This window comes from Triticum dicoccoides, chromosome 4A (genome assembly GCF_002162155.2).
Source record: "Triticum dicoccoides isolate Atlit2015 ecotype Zavitan chromosome 4A, WEW_v2.0, whole genome shotgun sequence".
Taxonomy (NCBI): Eukaryota; Viridiplantae; Streptophyta; class Magnoliopsida; order Poales; family Poaceae; genus Triticum; species Triticum dicoccoides.
The window spans coordinates 346512900-346531437 of NC_041386.1; positions in this window are offsets into that span (position 1 = coordinate 346512900).

Sequence of the window (18538 nt, forward strand, 5' to 3'; positions counted from 1 at the left end):
GAGGGGGGGGGGAGAAGAGGGCTGCCTCCACAGATCTGGAGGCAGAGGCGTCCAAGAAGGGAAAGGCTTCCCTTGCGGATAGCTCCGCGTGGGACGTCGATAGCAGCCCAGAGCGACGCCCTCGAAACAAGCCCCTGGCCGAATCGTGAGTATCCGAAGACCCTGAAGTATTCATACATCCTCCTTTTTCACCTCATAACTCTAACATGCTGAATCATGCATTTGCAGTCCGTCTCGCTCCGCCCTCGAGCGATCCTCGACTACGGGGAACTCTCTGGATCTGAAAGTGATGGATAGCGAGTCCCTTCCAATGGCCTCCTCTCCCAAGGCTACGGACGATGCCGAGGTGTTGTCCCGAAGGACCCCGGGCGGGGGAGAGACACAGGAGGTCGTCCAGACAACGCCAGAGGCTGAGACATCAGCCACCGAACACATGGGGGAGCAGATCCCCATGAAGACCGGTGATGGGGGCTATGTCCAATTCGGCCCGTAGCCGAATGCGGTCCCGGAAACCTATACGGCTCCGGAATCCGGCCAGCAGCTTCCTTCATTGGAAGGAGGTGTGCCCATTTCACCGGTGACCTCTGTCTAACTAGAGCCACCGGATACTCTACTGGAGGCGCTGCGAAGCGCTTCCATTGTTGAGGAACACTGTACCCTCATGGATGCGGTGATTGGGAAGATTCGGTCCATGAAGAGTGGACTGGCCAAAGCCTGCGTGAGCCTTCTAAGAAGCTTTGAGGTAGGCACTGGATTTATGTGAAAATAAAGTTACGGTATAGATAGTAACCCCTGAGACTCTGTCTGGTGTTCAGAAAGAAAAGCTGAAACATAGGATCAAATAGTTTGTCACAGGAGAATGAATTAATAGGCCTTCGCGAATAAGCAGGCGTCGCTGCTAGCCGCGACTTCTCATGCTACCGAAGTCTTCGGACAGAAGCAAAGGCTGTAGCAGACTGAGGAAGAGCTTGATCATGCAAGAAGGCAGCTTACGGACAAGCAAGGTATGTAACGACCTATTCAAATAGCAAGATATGACTTGCTTGTGTTGATCGTGTGATAATTTGCAGGGGCGGCATCCGAGGTGGAAACCATCAAAGCAGCGCCCGTCGAAGCCCAGAAGAGAGCGGCAGACGAGAAGGCCGCCCGCGAAAAGCACGAGGCTAGGTTCAGCGAGGTCCAGCAGGAGCTGCAGGACGCCATGAACAAGTGCGAGGCTTTGGAGCGCAAGAATGTGGACCAAGAGTCTGAACTTGCCCAGGCTCGTCGAAATGCACAAGAGGCCCGGGTCGAGGCCCAGGGCGTTCTCCAAGAAATCCAGGAGGCTAAGAAAATTGCGGCGGGTAAGGTTTTTATTATGTAGAGCAAGTATGTGAAGAAGAGATATCTCATGCTAACCCGGTTTTGGAGTTCTCCAGGGGCGTTTGCTGATCTGCCCCGCAGTATTTCTAACGCTGTAGCATTCTTCCGAGCCGAAGAGGGAAGCTCAACGGATAAGGTGTTCTGGTTGAATATCTTGCGCCCGAACATCTGGTGGCTTTTGGCGACCAGCTGAAGCAGCTGGTTGAGCTGCATAGGGTGGCCGAACTGGCCATGAAGGACTTAATAATCCGGCTGTGGCCTACAAAAGCTATGCTCGGCAACTACTTCGGACTCGTGATGCGGATGGTCTATGCCTGCCCTCGACTTGACGTTGTCAAGCGGTCGTTCTGTATAGAAGGTGCGTGGATGGCCTTTGCCTGTGTCAAGATGCAATGGGCGAAGATGAATGCCATCAAGTTTCCGAAGGACCGTCCTGTGCGGCCGAAGGTGCGTGGATGGTCGTTCTATATAGAAGGTGCGACCGAAGGACCGTCCGAGGGAAAGGAGCACCACACGCCCGCGCGATACTTCGACGATGTCCTGGAGGGATCCCGTATTGTAGCCGAGCAATGTGTGAAGGACATTATTTTTGAATGAATACATTCATATAATCCCGTCCTGTATGATGAAGACAAGGCTTGATATGCAATATAATGCTTTACTGTTTTGTTTATTTAAAATTTTACCTCCTGTGCGGCCGTTTTCACCAAATCTAAGAGTTGGCCAGTCGTCGGCTTCAGCCCCCACGTAGGTAGTACAGGGGTGTTCGGAATGAATCTAAACACTCTTTATCGAAGGGTTTGGTCCTTAAAGGAGGTGTCGGTGTCAAAACCGGAGGATCTCGGGTAGGGGGTCCCGAACTGTGCGTCTAGGCCGGATGGTAATAGGAGGCAAGGGACACGACGTTTTACCCAGGTTCGGGCCCTCTTGATGGAGGTAAAACCCTACGTCCTGCTTGATTAATATTGATGATATGGGTAGTACAAGAGTAGATCTACCATGAGATCGGAGAGGCTAAACCCTAGATGCTAGCTTATGGTATGATTGTTGTTCTATATGTTGTCCGATGGACTAAAACCCTCCGGTTTATATAGACACCAGAGAGGGTTAGGGTTACACAAAGTCGGTTACAATGGTAGGAGATCTACATATCCGTACCGCCAAGCTTGCCTTCCATGCCAAGGAAAGTCCCTTCCGGACACGGGACGAAGTCTTCAATCTTGTATCTTCATAGCCCAGGAGTCCGGCTGAAGGTATAGTCCGGCCATCCAGACACCCCCTAATCCAGGACTCCCTCAGTAGCCCCTGAACCAGGCTTCAATGACGACGAGCCCGGCGCGCAGATTGTCTTCGGCATTGCAAGGTGGGTTCCTCCTCCAAGTACTTCATAGAAGATTTTGAACACAAAGACAGTGTCCAGCTCTGCAAAATAAGTTTCCACATATTGCCATAGAGAGAATAATATTTACACAAATCTAATCTGCTGACGTATTCCGTAGTGTGACGCACCACGGCCAAGCCTTTATTCGAATCGTTTTATTATCCCACCTCAGCGCGTCATGCGAGGCGGTTTCCTTGGCACGTCTTGTTAAAGCAGAGATCGTGTCCCCTTATTCCGGGATTCTCATTAATACAGGCGTGGGTAACCCAACCGCGCCATTGATTACGGCGCTTGGAGATAAGCGAGTTTTACCAGGCTGGTGGGGACACGTAGTTGCGTCCACCCATATAAGGGGATAAGGATCCACCTTTTCACCTACGCCTTCTTCCTCCTTTGCCTATCCATTTTCGCGCACTCGAGCTCCAGTGCCCAAGTCCGCACTCCCCACCTCTACCTTCTCCAGCCATGTCCGGAGCGGGAGGCAAGTGGATGGTCTCCTCCGTCACGGAGGGACACATCAAAAAACTGAGGAAGGCCGGATACTTGTCTAATGACATCACGTACCGGCTTCCCGAAGAGGGGCAGCTCCTCCCCACCCCAAGGCCCCATGAGAGGGTAGTGTTCCTTCCCCACTTCCTCCGCGAACAGGGCTTTCCTATCCACCCATTCGTCTGGGGACTCATGTTCTACTACGGCCTGGATTTCCATGATCTGGCCCCGAATTTCATCCTTAACATCTCGGCGTTTATCGTCGTGTGCGAGGCTTTCCTCTACATCCGCCCCCATTTCGGCCTATGGCTCAAGACTTTCAATGTCAAGCCGAAGGTGGTGCGCGGCAACCAGGCGGATTGCGGAGGCGCCATGGTGGGCAAGATGCCCAACATCTTATGGCTCGAGGGCTCCTTTGTGGAGACCCTGAAGGGGTGGCAATCGGGGTGGTTTTACATCACCGAGCCGCGCGACCCTAAGTGGGTCACAGCCCCCGAGTTCCGGTCCGGAACCCCAATGCGGCTCACGTCTTGGAAAGAGACGGGCCTGTCATGGGGCAGCAAAGGAGAGGTGACTGGACTGCAAACATGCATCCAAACCCTGGTGGACAAGCAGCTCAAGCTTATCAACGTAGTCTAGGTCATGCTCATCCGCCGGATCCTCCCGTGTCAACAACGAGCCTTCAATCTGTGGGAGTTCAAACCCGGCGCAGCACCGAACTCTGAGCAGGCTCTTCGACACGACGTACGAAGATGTCTGGAAGGTGCTTTTCAAGGGCGCCGAGGCTCCCGCATCCACTACCGAGGATCACGGATTCAGCGTGCAGCATCACGCCAGTGCGTTAAGTTGTTTGTGCCTTTTACAGGGTATTAGTTTTTCATACTTTAACTCTATGCAGGATCTAAGCTCCCTTACATTTGATAGGTTTGGCAGGCAAAGTCCGGACAGATCAACTTTCCGGCTCCTTTGCCCGAAGACCCAGCTGATGCCCGCTTGGCGAAGTTGCTGGTTCCGGCGCCCTATGTGGTGCCGGAGAAGAAGGCCATGAAGAAGGCCACATGGACTCGAAAAAGTGCCCGGCACCGGGAGGTGCCGGGTTCATCATCCGACGACTCCAAGGCGCATTCCTCCTGTGAAGACGAGGAGGAGGAAGAAGAGACCTCTCCCCCTCCAGCGGGGGGAGAGAAGAAAAGGAAGGCCGCCCTCACTGGGGGGGCCGAAGGGTCCAAGAAGGGGAAAACCCTTCCTCCGGACTACTCCACCGACGCCGACGACGGCGGAGAGGAGTGGCCGCTCAGGGCCAAGCCCCTGGCGAAATCGTAAGTATCCGGATACCAGAGTAATTCATAGTATTCCTTTATTGCACAGCTTACCCTTATGTCAAATATGTTTATGCATCCCACCCAAAGACCGGCTCGACGTGTCGTCGAGCGGTTCACTAGACTCATCGAATGTGAATTCGCTTCTGACAGCTTCCTCCCCCCGCCCTACGGACGACACCGAAGTGTTGTCCCAACAGGTTCCAAGCCAGGAGGAGGTGGCCCTGGAGGTGCCGCAAGGCGACCTCCCAGACTCCAGGAGTAAAGGGGATAAAACCCCCCAGGGCTCCAAGTCTGGCTCTAGGCCGGACACCGCTCCGGAACCTTCAAAGGTTCCAGAGTCCGGCGGGCGACCTCCTTCCAAGAGGAGCAAGCCCACCGTGTCGGTGACCCCCATCCAACCGGAGGCGCCGGACAATCTGTTGGAGGTGCTCAAAGGCGCCTCCATCGATGAGGAGCACCGCACCATTATGAGTGCGGTGGCCTAGAAGGTTCAGTCCGCCAAGAGCGGACTGACTGAAGCTTGTACTAGCCTTTTAACAGGCTTTGAGGTAAGTAAAGAATGTGTAAATAATATTACCGCATAGACAGTAGCCCCTGATGCTCTATTTGGCGTTCGGGAAGAAAAGCCGGAGAGAGGATCAAATAAATTCGCAGGAGTCTAACAAAAAGGAGTCAATATGTGTATGCAGGCTTCTCTGCTGGCGTTCGCCGCACTGACTGCGGAAGTGGACATGCTAAAGCAGAACCTCGAGCAGTCCGAGCAAGAGCTCGGGCGTGCCAAGAAGCAGCTTGAGGACAAGGAAGGTAAGAAATACCTTGTTTAAATATATATATAAAAAAGGTGCAATTGCAAAAAATGACAGGATTATCATGGCTATTGTAGGGGCCACGTCGGAGGTGGCGGCCCTTAAGCAAGTGCTGATCGAGGCCGAGAAGAGGGCGTCCACGGAGCGCATCGAGCGGGAGAAGTATGAGGCCCAGGTTGGCAAGGTGCAGCAAGAGCTTGAGGCTCTCATGAAAAAACATGAGAGTTTGGAGCTTGACTCAAAGACGCGAGCGTCCGAGGTCACGATGGCTATTGAAAATGCCAAGTCTGCCAAGGCCGAATCCCAGAAGACCCTCCAGGAGTTGGATGTGGTGAAAAAGATAGCAGCGGGTAAGGCATTCTTTATGCAAAGCAAACACATAAGCGTGAGTTACTTCTTACTTACCCGAATCCGGAGCTCTCCAGGAGCATTCGCAGATCTTCCCCGTAGTGTGTCCGATGCCACCGCATTCTATCGACCCGAGGAGGGCAGCTCGACAGAGAAGGTGTTCTGGTCTCACTATGCTAATGCCGGACACCCCGTGCCCCCGAGCGACCAGCAGAAGCAACTGGTCGAGCTCCACAAGGCGGCCGAACAGGCCATGAAGGGCCTCATAGTTCGGCTGTGGCCTGGAGAGGCTCTGCCTGGGAGCTATTTTGGGCTGGTGCGGCGGCTGGTGGGGGCCTGTCCAAGGCTCGAAGTCATCAAGCGCTCCGTCTGCATTGAAGGTGCTCGTAGGGCCCTTGCCCGTGCTAAGGTGCACTGGGGCAAGCTAGATGCTGAGAAGCTTGTGAAGGACGGGCCACCGCCGGGGAAAGAGCATCGCAAGCCCGAGAATTATTATACAGATGTTCTGAAGGGTGCCCGCCTTGTGGCGGATGAATGTTCCAGGGATGTAATTTTTGAGTAAAACTCGCTCGTTTTGTCCTGTGCGCTGAAAACTTGTTCATATGCGCTAAGCAATGCTGTTGGAATTTAAAATATTACCTTCTGTGTGTCTGTTTATCAATTCTGACAGATGGCGAGTCATCGGCTTCTGCCCCCGTGCCGCTAGTGCTGGGGTGTTCGGGGATAAACCTGAGCGCTCTTTTTCCCATGTTTGGGTCCTTCGAGGGAGGCGCTCAGCACAACAAACAAGGCAATCGGACTATAATGCGTGAACACTCTCACTTAGCCATAGAATTCTATAATTTTAAATTTCGGCGAAGCCTGTCGTATTCGGAAGACCGAGTTCGGGGCGCTATCCATGCCTTGGCCGGACAGAGCCGACTCCTCGCTCTAAGCGGCATAAATCTTTAGGGACTCGAAAAACCTCTCGAATAGCGACCGGCTCTCGCTTCATCATGACAGTCAGTTTTAGCTTTCTCTACTGAGGTGCTCGACCCAGCTCAACTGGGGCACAATGGCAGTAGTTCTCCTAGTGCTACCTTAGCTGATATAGCGGAACGTAAGGCACCAAAACATAGGAGCCGGGCAAACCCAACTATTGACCCAAGACATGATTCGGAGCCGATGCATATAATGCTATAAGTTCGGGGTGCCGCACTTGGTAAAGTGTTCGGACTTCTCACACCATATTGAGGGGTACTAAAGCCCCTGGCGTATTTTGGCCGTACCAAAGTGTACGGGTGCAACATGTCGTTAAGGAACATATATTTGTAAAAAAGTAATGAAAAAAGAGACAAAAGCTATGCATTGTTTATTAAAAAGGGCTGCGATCAAAGCGGAACGATACAAATAATGCGATGGGCAAAAGGTTGGACTATTTAACATGTCCGTTCCAGGGGCAGGCTGCGAAATGGTATGCGAAACAGGTATACTGCTCGTGATAGAGACCACCCGGGAGTTCCGTAATGCGGCATGGCTTGTCTGCTTCCCTGGTTCTTGCATCGTTTGTGCGGCGATTGAACTGCCGAACAGGCCTTCCGAAGAGTGGAGTCCTGGAAGTAAGAGAAAATTAAAAAATTGGCAGCCCCTGGTGCGGTTTAAGCCGTGTTTCGGGCGTGCCGTGATGGTGCCCCTCCCCCTGTACCCATGGTATTTCTAGAGCATAGTTATGTACGCGAAGTACTGGTATCGCATTTTTGCGAGGGCTGGGGTTGGGGCCGCATTGCTACGCCTGCTCGGAACGTGCCAGGCGGTCTTGTTGTAGGTTACTCCGGGCGCGCTTGACGGTGTACGGACGTTTAATGGCCGGACTAGAGAACTGCCTGGAGAGGCTGCTTTGTACTTCCGCAGCAAGTGCCGCCGTGTGCTCCTCCGTTCGGAGAGAGCGTTCGGTGTTTTCATTGACCGTAATTACTCCTCGAGGGCCTGGCATCTTGAGCTTAAGGTATGCGTAGTGGGGTACCGCATTGAACTTGGCGAATGTGGTTCGCCCGAGCAGTGCGTGATAGCCACTGCGGAATGGGACTATGTCGAAGATTAACTCCTCGCTTCGGAAATTATCCGGAGATTCGAAGACCACTTCAAGTGTGACTGAGCCTATACAGTTGGCCCCTACACCTGGTATTACGCCTTTAAAGGTCATTTTGGTGGGCTTAATCCTCGAGGGATCTATGCCCATTTTCCGCACTGTATCCTGGTAAAGCAGGTTCAGGCTGCTGCCGCCGTCCATAAGGACTCTAGTGAGATGAAATCCGTCAATGATTGGGTCTAGAACCAATGTGGCGAATCCTCCATGACGGGTGCTAGTGGGATGGTCCCTTCGATCAAAGGTGATCGGGCAGGAGGACCATGGGTTGAACTTTGGGGCGACTGGCTCTACCGCGTATACATCCTTTAACGCGCGCTTCCGCTCCCTCTTGGCGATGTGGGTTGCGTATATCATGTTCACCGCCCGCACTTTTGGGGGAAAACCCTTCTGTCCACTGTTGTTCGTTGGCCGGGGCTCTTCGTCATCATCGCTATGCGGCCCCGTGTCTTTATTTTCGGCATTTAACTTGCCTGCCTGCTTGAACACCCAACAATCCCTGTTGGTGTGATTGGCCAGCTTTTTGGGGGTGCCATGTATCTGGCACAAGCGGTCGAGTATTCGGTCCAAACTGGACAAGCCCCTAGGATTTCTTTTGAATGGCTTTTTCCGCTGACCGGATTTATAGCCTCTGAATCCGGCATTAACTGTCGTATCCTCAGCATTGTCGCCGTTAATGCGGTGCTTCTGCTTGTTGCGACGCGACCTGCCACTACTGTCCCTGGTATCCAAATTACCAGGGTTCTTGGTCATATTGTTGCTACGAGCAAGCCAGCTGTCTTCTCCCGCGCAAAAGCGGGTCATGAGTGTCGTGAGTGCTGCCATAGATTTCGGCTTTTCCTGTCCAAGGTGCCGGGCAAGCCACTCGTCATGGATATTGTGCTTGAAGGCTGCTAGGGCCTCTGCGTCCGGACAGTCGACTATTTGATTTTTATTTGTTAGGAACCGTGTCCAGAATTTCCTGGCCGATTCCTCTGACTGCTGAATTACGTGGCTTAGGTCATCGGCGTCTGGTGGTCGCACATAGGTGCCCTGGAAATTGTCGAAGAATGCGGCTTCCAGGTCTTCCCAACAACCGATTGATCCTGCTGGCAAGCTGTTAAGCCAATGCCGAGCTGGTCCTTTAAGCTTGAGTGGGAGGTATTTAATGGTGTGGAGATCATCGCCGCGGGCCATGTGGATATGAAGGAGATAATCCTCGATCCATACCGCAGGATCTGTTGTGCCATCATATGATTCGATGTTTACAGGTTTGAAACCCTCGGGGATTTGATGATCCATTACTTCGTCTGTGAAGCATAGTGGGTGTGCGGCACCTTTGTACTGGGCTATATCACGACGTAGCTCCAATAAGCTTTGTCTATTGTGTTCGGCCCTACCGGATTTGTGTCCGGCGTGACGGTTGCCATCTCGAGTCGTGGGGCGCCCACGCGATCCGTAGATCGATCTTGTTTGCCTTGCCTTGTCCTCCAACATATCTCGCAGGTCTGGCGCATTTTCCCGTGCCTTGGTACAGGGTGTGGCTTGAGTGGAGGGCCGAGAGGCCTCTCTATCGTGGCCACGAGGTGGCCGGTCAGCCGTATCAAGTGCTGGTGATGTAGGTTTAAGTGCTTCCTCCTCTAATCGGGGTAGCACCCTGCACTTTGGGTAGCTCTTGGAGGGGCTTTCGAGTTTATGCTCTTCGGCCGCAAGGACTTCAGTCCATCTGTCGACTAGCAAATCTTGATCAGCTCTAAGTTGTTGCTGTTTTTTCTTGAGGCTTCTTGCCGTGGCCATAAGCCTGCGTTGAAAACGCTCTTGCTCGACGGGATCCTCCGGCACGACGAATTCATCGTCGTCGAGGCTTGCCTCGTCTTCAGAGGGAGGCATACAATTATCGTCCTCGACCTCTCTGTCTGCCGCTCTCTCATGAGGGCTGGCTTCTCCATCCTCCTGTGCTGAATCTTGCTGGAGGTGGTTTTCTTCGGCACTCTCCGGAGTATTATTATCTCCCATGCTGGAATCACCATATTTGCTTTGGCGGGATTTTGAGCGGCGCCGCTGACGCCGGCGCTTAGGCTGTTTCTTGGAGGGGTCATCCTCCGTTGTTCCATCGCCATCTCCTTCTTTTGGGGTGTCCACCATGTATATGTCATATGACGAGGTGGCTTTCCAGGGCCCAATAGGCGCTGGTTCTTCATCGTCTCCTGCGTCAGCGTCCATACCGTCGATGCCTTCGGAGTCGAAGTCGAGCATGTCGGTTAAATCGTCGACAGTGGCTACAAAGTGGGTGGTGGGTGGGCTTTGAATTTCTTCATCGTCCGTATCCCAACCTTGCTGACCATAGTCCGGCCAGGGCTCTCCTGATAAAGAGAGAGACTTTAGTGTCTTCAAAATATCGCCGAAAGGCGAGTGCTGAAAGATGTCCGCGGCAGTAAACTCCATGATCGGCGCCCAATCGGATTCGATCGGCAGGGGCGCGGAGGGTTCGGAGTCCGGAGAGGAGTCCGGCTTCTTGGAGTCACGAGTCTCATGGAGTGTGGGGCTGGTGTTCGGCTCGATCGCCGTTGGGATCGCAGCCCCTGAGGTGGCGTCCAACCACCCATCCTCGATCGGCGCAGTTGGCTCCGAATTAAGGGTCGGGGCCGAAGCGGGTGCGGCCTCTAGGGCACTGTTCAGCGGCAGAGCTAGATCATGCTTGTCGTGACAGTGTGGCGCGCTCGGCAGTGGCTCGAATCCGTCAAAGATCAAGTCCCCGCGGATGTCAGTCGTGTAGTTTAAACTTCCAAAACTGACCTGACGGCCAGGGGCATAGCTTTCGATCTGCTCCAGATGGCCAAGTGAATTGCCCTGCAGTGCGAAGCCACTGAAGACGAAGATCTGTCTAGGGAGGAAGGTCTCACCCTGGACTGCATCGCTATTGATGATCGTAGGAGCCATCAAGCCTAACGGCGACGACACAGAGGAACTCTCAATGAAAGGACCAATGTCGGTGTCAAAACCGGCGGATCTCGGGTAGGGGGTCCCGAACTGTGCGTCTAGGCCTGATGGTAATAGGAGGCAAGGGACACGAAGTTTTACCCAGGTTCGGGCCCTCTTGATGGAGGTAAAACCCTACATCCTGCTTGATTAATATTGATGATATGGGTAGTACAAGAGTAGATCTACCACGAGATCGGAGAGGCTAAACCCTAGAAGCTAGCCTTTGGTATGATTGTTGTTCTATACATTGTCCTACGGACTAAAACCCTCCGGTTTATATAGACACCGGAGAGGGTTAGGGTTACACAAAGTCGGTTACAATGGTAGCAGATCTACATATCCGTATCGCCAAGCTTTCCTTCCACGCCAAGGAAAGTCCCTTCCGGACACGGGACGAAGTCTTCAATCTTGTATCTTCATAGCCCAGGAGTCCTGCTGAAGGTATAGTCCGGCCATCCGGACACCCCCTAATCCAGGACTCCCTCAGGAGGTGTTTAGCGCAATGAACCAGGAAATCGGACTATGTGGCTTTATTACCCTCACTTAGCCATAGGAGTTTGACAATGAAAATATTTGCGCAGCCCCTAGTATTCGGACTAGGGTGTTGTGAACACTTGATCGGATAAGAACCGATTCGTCGCATAAGGCGGAAAAATCGCTAAAAATTTGAGACCTCCGAAGAGCTGACCGGCTCACGCCACATCATGGCAGTCAGTTTTCGGCTTTTTCTACTGAGGTGCTCATCCGGATAAACCAGGACACAATCGCAGTAGTTCTCCCTTTACTACCCTTGTCGATATAGAGGAACGTAAGGTAGTAAGCACAGGAGCCGGGTAACCCAACTATTGACCAAAGACATTATTCAGAGCCAATGCATATAATGCTAAATTCGGGGTGTGGAACTATATTGTAATAGTGTTCGGACTTGTTGCCATAGTGTGGGGCGCGATAAAGCCCCGACGGATTATGGCATACCAAGGTGTAGGGATGCAAATTAAAATAGAAAAAAGTAAAAGTAAAGAGGAAGCTAGTGCCACATAGATTGGGCCGCAAACTGTTTGCATTGTAATTTTAATTAATACGTCAGAGCGTACGTGAAAAAACCAAGGGGTGCAAGAAGTAACAGTGGCTATTTACATGCCAAGACCAAGAGGAGCTGCCTACGGGTCCTGAAAATAGGTAGAGTGATTGCCGAGAGGGACATCTAGAGATTCCCCCACACGTCTATGCTACTTGCCACCTTGGTGTGTCCGTTCTTCCAAAGGACCGATTATGAGGCTGGTGAGAGGGACCTGCGGAAAGGAAACCTGAAGAGGAAAAGAGAAAAAGTGAAAGTATGTGTGTCCAGGGGAGGTAGAGCCTTATTATGGAACACAATCTAGGTATGCCTCCGTCTATGCCCATGGTATTTTGAGTGTGTAGTTATGTACGTGCGGCGCGAATGCCGCCACTTTGTGTGGACTGGGACGGAGGACGAATTGCTAGTTGAGCTCTTGATGACCTGGGCTGTCCTGGCACATTGTAGCCCAGACTCGCTTGACAGTGTTCGGGAGTATGGCTGCCGGATTAAGGTTCTGCTTATGGAGGCCGCTCTGTACTTCTGCTGCCAGGGCAGCGGTGTGCTCCTCTGTGTGGAGGGAGCGCTCCGTATTTCCATTAACTGTTATGACACCGCGTAGTTCGGGCATCTTGAGCTTGAGATAAGCATAGTTTGGTACCGCATTGAATCGGGCAAAGGCACTTCGTCCGAGCAGAGCGTGATAGCCACTATGGAAGGGGACGATATCAAAGATTAACCCCTCACTTCGGAAGTTGTCCGGAGATCTGAAGATGACCTCCAATGTGATTGAGCCCGAGAAGTGGGCCTCTACACCTGGTGTAACTCCTTTAAAGGTAGCTTTTGTGGGCTTAATTCTTGATGGATTAATGCCCATTTTGCGCGATGTATCCTAATAGAGCAGGTTTAGGCTGCTACCACCTTCCATAAGGACGCACGTGAGGTGAAATCCATCAATGATTGGGTCGAGGAACAGTGCGGCTGAACCGCCATGACGGATACTGGTCGGATGATCCCCGCGATCAAAAGTGATCGGGCAGGAAGACCATGGGTTGACCTTTGGGGCGATTGGCTCCATCGCGTAGACGTCCCTAAGCGCGCGCTTGTGTTCCCTCTTGGGGTTGTGGGTAGCATATATCATGTTTACCATTTTAACTTGGGGGGGGGGACTTCTTCTGTCCCCCTGTGTTCGGTGGCCAGGGCTCCTCGTCATCTTTCTCGCTTTGCGACCCCTTTTCTTTGTCTTCGGCATTTAGCTTGCCGGCCTGTTTGAATACCCAACAACTCCTGTGGGTATGATTGGTTGGTTTATCAGGGGTGCCATGGATCTGGCATGGGCGATCGAGTATGCGGTCCAGGTTGGAAGGGCCCTGATTATTTCTTTTATATGGCTTCTTCCGTTGACTAGACATGGAGCCACTGAATCCGGCGTTGACTGTCATGTCCTCGGTATTATCACCGTTACCTCGACGTCTATATTTGTTATGTCGGGGCTTGCCCTTACTGTTTCTGGCTTCCAAAGCGCCAGGTCCGCTTGTATTGTTATTGCTGCGGGCTAGCCAGCTATCTTTGCTCGCGCAAAAGCGGGTCATGAGTGCTGTGAGGGCTGCCATGGACTTCGGCTTTTCTTGGCCCAGGTGTCAAGCGAGCCATTCGTCACGTATGCTATGTTTAATTGCCACCAAGGCTTCAACGTCCGGACAGTCAATGATATGGTTCTTTTTGGTTAAGAACCTAGTCCAGAGTTTCCTGGCTGAATCTGCAGGCTCTTGAATTATGTGACTTAAGTCATCGGCATCTGGAGGTCGAACATATGTACCTTGGAAATTGTCAAGGAAGGCTTCTTCCAAATCCTCCTAGCTGCTAATTGGAATTTTGGGTAGGTTGTTCATCCAGTGCCGAGCTGCCCCCTTGAGTCTTAGGGGGAGGTATTTAATGGCATGAACTTCATCGCCGCGGGCCATATGAGTATGGAGAATGAAGTCTTCGATCCATACCGTGGGGTCTGTGGTTCCATCATATGATTCGATATTCACGGGTTTGAACCCGTCTGAGAATTCATGTTCCATGACATCACCAGTGAAGCAGAGAGGGTGTGTCGCGCCTCTATATCGGGCCAGTTTCTGACGTAGTTCGGATGGAGTCCGTCTGTGGCTTTCAGCTCGGACGTAACTATACTTGCCATGTTCGGCTCGATAGCCGTTGTCGCGCATCAGGGCATGCCCTCGTGATACATAGATCGATCTGGCCGGACCTGCTTTATTCTTCAGGCCCTGCCGGAGATCATATGTGTATCTCTGAGCAGTTTTGTCTCTGTCTTTATGGTAAGGTGGTACAAGCTGGTATTCGGCTTTGGTTGCCGCTTTGTCCCGACCACGTGGTGGTCGGTCAGCCATATTGTGCGCTGATGGCACGGGCTCCAACGCCTCATCGTCGAATTGAGGTTATAATTTGCGCTTTGGGTAACTTTTGGCTGGGCGCTTGAGGCCGTATTCCTCGGCTGCCAGGACATTAGTCCATCTATCATTGAGCAGATCTTGATCAGCTTGAAGCTGCTGCTGTTTCTTTTCCAGACTCCTTGCAGTGGCTATTAGTTGGCGCTTGAAGCGCTCCTGCTCAAGAGGTTCCTCAGGCACGTTGAAATCCTCACTGCCGAGGCTCGCCTCATCCTCGGAGAGCGGAAGATAATTATTGTCCTACGAGTCTTCGTGCGTGGCCTGTTCACCAGGGCTAACTTGCATGTCTTCCCGTTCATTTTGTTCGTCAGTTGCCTCAACGGGATCTTCATTGTCTTCGGCACCCTCCGGAGTGTTATCTTCTCCTGTGCCGGTGTTGCTATCTTTGTTTCGGCGTGACTTAGAGCGGCCCCGCTGACACAGGCGCTTTGGTTGTATCTCGGGAGGTTTATCCTCAACTGGATCTTCCTTGTCATCGCCGCTATTCTCTTTTGGTGCATCCACCATGTATACGTCATACCACGAAGTGGCCATCCAGCATCCGGTAAACGGCGGGTTTTGGGCCTCTTCTTCTCCGGCATCGTCGTCCATACCATCGATGTCGTTGGAGCCGTAATCGAGCATGTCAGTTAGGTCTTCGACAGTGGCTATTAAGTGGGCGGGGGTGCGAAGCGAAATTCTCCGTCATCGGCCTCCAGTTCAAACCGAATATAATTTGGTTGTGAGTCCACCTCTAGGGAGATTGTTCTTAATGAGTTTAGCACATCGCCTAAAGGTGAGTGCCGGAAGATGTTCGCAGAGCTGACTTCAACGATCGACGCCCGATCAAGCTCGTCGTGCACGAACGCACATGCCTAGGAACCTGTAGCCGGAAACATGTTTGAGGTTCTAGCAACACAGATCTCACTTGATGTTGTGTCTGTGTGCGGCTCCAACGCCGCTGAGTCTGCGGCCTCCATGGCAGGGCTAAGCCTCTCATCCTCGGAAGGCGTGATCTGCTCTGGATCTAAGGTTGGAGCAGTTGCAGGTTCAATCCCTTGAGTGTAGTTCGATGACAGGTTTAAGCCATGTTCATCTTGGTGATAGGGAGCGGCTAGTGCCGCGGTCTCCAATCCGTCGAAGATCAAGTATCCGCGGATGTCCGCGACATCGTTCAAGCTTCCAAATCTGATCTGATGGCCAGGGGCGTAGCTATCGATCTGCTCTAGATGGCCAAGCGAGTTGGCCCGCAGAGCGAAGCTACCGAACATGAAGATCTGCCCGGGAAGGAAGGTTTCTCCCTGGATAATGGTGTTGTGGATGATTTACGGGGCCATCGAACCTCTTGGCGACGGCATAGCGAAACTCTCATTGAAAGCACCAATGTCGGTGTCAAAACCAGCGGATCTCGGGTAGGGGGTCCCGAACTGTGCGTCTGAGGTTGATGGTAACAGGAGACAGGGAACACAATGTTTACCCAGGTTCGGGCCCTCTCGATGGATGTAAAACCCTACATCCTGCTATATTAATATTGATGAGTATGGGGGTTACAAGAGTTGATCTACCACAAGATCATAATGGCTAAACCCTAAAAGTCTAGCCTATCTGATTATGATTGTCATTACAGACTAAACCCTCCAGTTTATATACACACCACAGGGGAGCTGGGGAGCTGGCAGGTATCATTTACTATCACTAGGGCAGCAAGTATCATCTGGGTTTTGGGCTGCCCCATCTAGGATTTCTTTTTTAACATGTGCAGCCCATGACATGTCGGTTTGTATTTTTTTGAGGGCTGTCATGTATCGACCGGCCTATGGACCTCCCATCCGAGGTTTTATTTTTCCTGAAACATCGGCATCCCAATTTATGTATTTTTTGAAGAAAACGCAGAAGTCTGTTCTATTTTTCTATATAAGAATAGGAACGCCTAGTCCAACTTATGTTTCCCTTCTAACTCTATTATATATATTTAAATTATTTTATATGTTATTATATATTATTGTTATGGTCATCATATATTTAACAGATACTGCTACCTCTTGAGCATTGTGTTGGTTTTCGATTGAAGAGGAAAGGGTGGTGCATCAAAGTAGCGTAAGTATTTCCCTCAGTTTTTGAGAACCAAGGTATCAATCCAGTAGGAGACTACACGCAAGTCACCTCGTACCTACACAAAAAAATTGGAACCTCACAACCAACGCGATAAAGGATTGTCAATCCCTTCACGGTCACTTACGAGAGTGAGATCTGATAGAGATAATAAGATAAATATTTTTGGTATTTTTATGATATAGATTGCAAAATAAAGATTGAAAAATAAAATAGATTGGAAACTTATATGATGGAAAATAGACCCGGGGGCCGTAGGTTTCACTAGTGGCTCCTCTCAAGATAGCATAAGTATTATGGTGGGTAAACAAATTACTGTCGAGCAATTGATAGAAAAGTGCATAATTATGAGAATATCTAGGCATGATCACGTATATAGGCATCACGTACGCGACAAGTAGACCCAAACGATTCTGCATCTACTACTATTACTCCACACATCGACCGCTATCCAGCATGCATCTAGAGTATTAAGTTCATAAGAACATAGTAACGCATTAGGCAAGATGACATGAGGTAGAGGGATAAACTCAAGCAATATGATATAAACCCCATCTTTTTATCCTCGATGGTAACAATGCAATACGTGCCTTGCTGCCCCTGCTGTCACTGGGAAAGGACACCGCAAGATTGAACCCAATGCTAAGCACTTCTTCCATTGCAAGAAAGATCAATCTAGTAGGCCAAACCAAACTGATAATTGGAAGAGACTTGCAAATATAACAAATCATATATAAAAGATTTCCGAGAAGAATCAAATATTGTTCATAGATAATCTTGATCATAAACCCACAATTCATCGGATCTCGACAAACACACCGCAAAAAGAATTACATCGAATAGATCTCCAAGAAGATCGAGGAGAACGTTGTATTGAGATCCAAAGAGAGAGAAGAAGCCATCTAGCTAATAACTATGGACCCGAAGGTCTATGGTAAACTACTCACAGATCACCGGAGAGGCTATGGTGTTGATGTAGAAGTCCTTCGTGCTCGATTCCCCCTCCAGCGGAGCTCCAGAGAAGGCCCCAAGATGGGATCTCCTGGGTATAGAGGGTTGCAGCGGTGGAAATAGGGTTTCGTGGTGCACTTGGATGTTTTCGGGGTATATGGATATATATAGGAGGAAGAAGTAGGTCGGTGGAGCTGCGAGGGGCCCACGAGGGTGGGGGGCACGTGCACCTCCCTGCCTTGTGGCCTCCTCGCTCCTTTCTTGACGTCTACTCCAAGTCCCCTGGATCACGTTTGTTCCAAAAATAACTCTCCCGAAGGTTTCATTTTGTTTGGATTCCGTTTAATATTCCTTTTCTGCGAAACACTGAAATAGGCAAAAAAAAGGAGTAATTTGAACTATGCCTTGGGTTAGTAGGTTGGTTCCAAAAATAATATAAAAGTGTATAATAAAGCCCATTAAACATCCAAAACAGATAATATAATAGCATGGAAGAATCAAAAATTATTGATACGTTGGAGACGTATCAAGCATCCCCAAGTTTAATTCTTGCTTGTCCTCAAGTAGGTAAATGATAAAAACAGAATTTTTGATGTGGAATGCTATCTAGCATAATTCTCAATGTAATTTTCTTTATTGTGGCATGAATATTCAGATCCGAGAGATTCAAGACAAAAGTTTAATATTGGCATAAAAATAATACTACTTCAAGCATACTAACTAAGCAATCATGTCTTCTCAAAATAACATGGCCAAAGAAAGTTCATCCCTACAAAATCATATAGTTTGGTCATGCTCCATTTTCGTCACACAGGAATGCTCTCATCATGCACAACCCCGATGAAAAGCCAAGCAATTGTTTCATACTTTAGTAATCTCAAACTGTTTTCAATTTTCACGCAATACATGAGCGTGAGCCATGGATATAGCACTATGGGTGGAATAGAATATAATGATGGGGGTTATGTGGAGTAGACAAAAAAGGAGAAAGTCTCACATCGATGCGGCTAATTAACGGGCTAGGGAGATGCCCAACAATTGATGTCAATGCAAGGAGTAGGGATTGCCATGCAACGGATGCACTAGACCTATAAATGTATGAAAGCTCAGCAAAATAAACTAAGTGGGTGTGCATCCAACTTGCTTGCTCACGAAGACCTAAGGCATTTGAGGAAGCCCATTGTTGGAA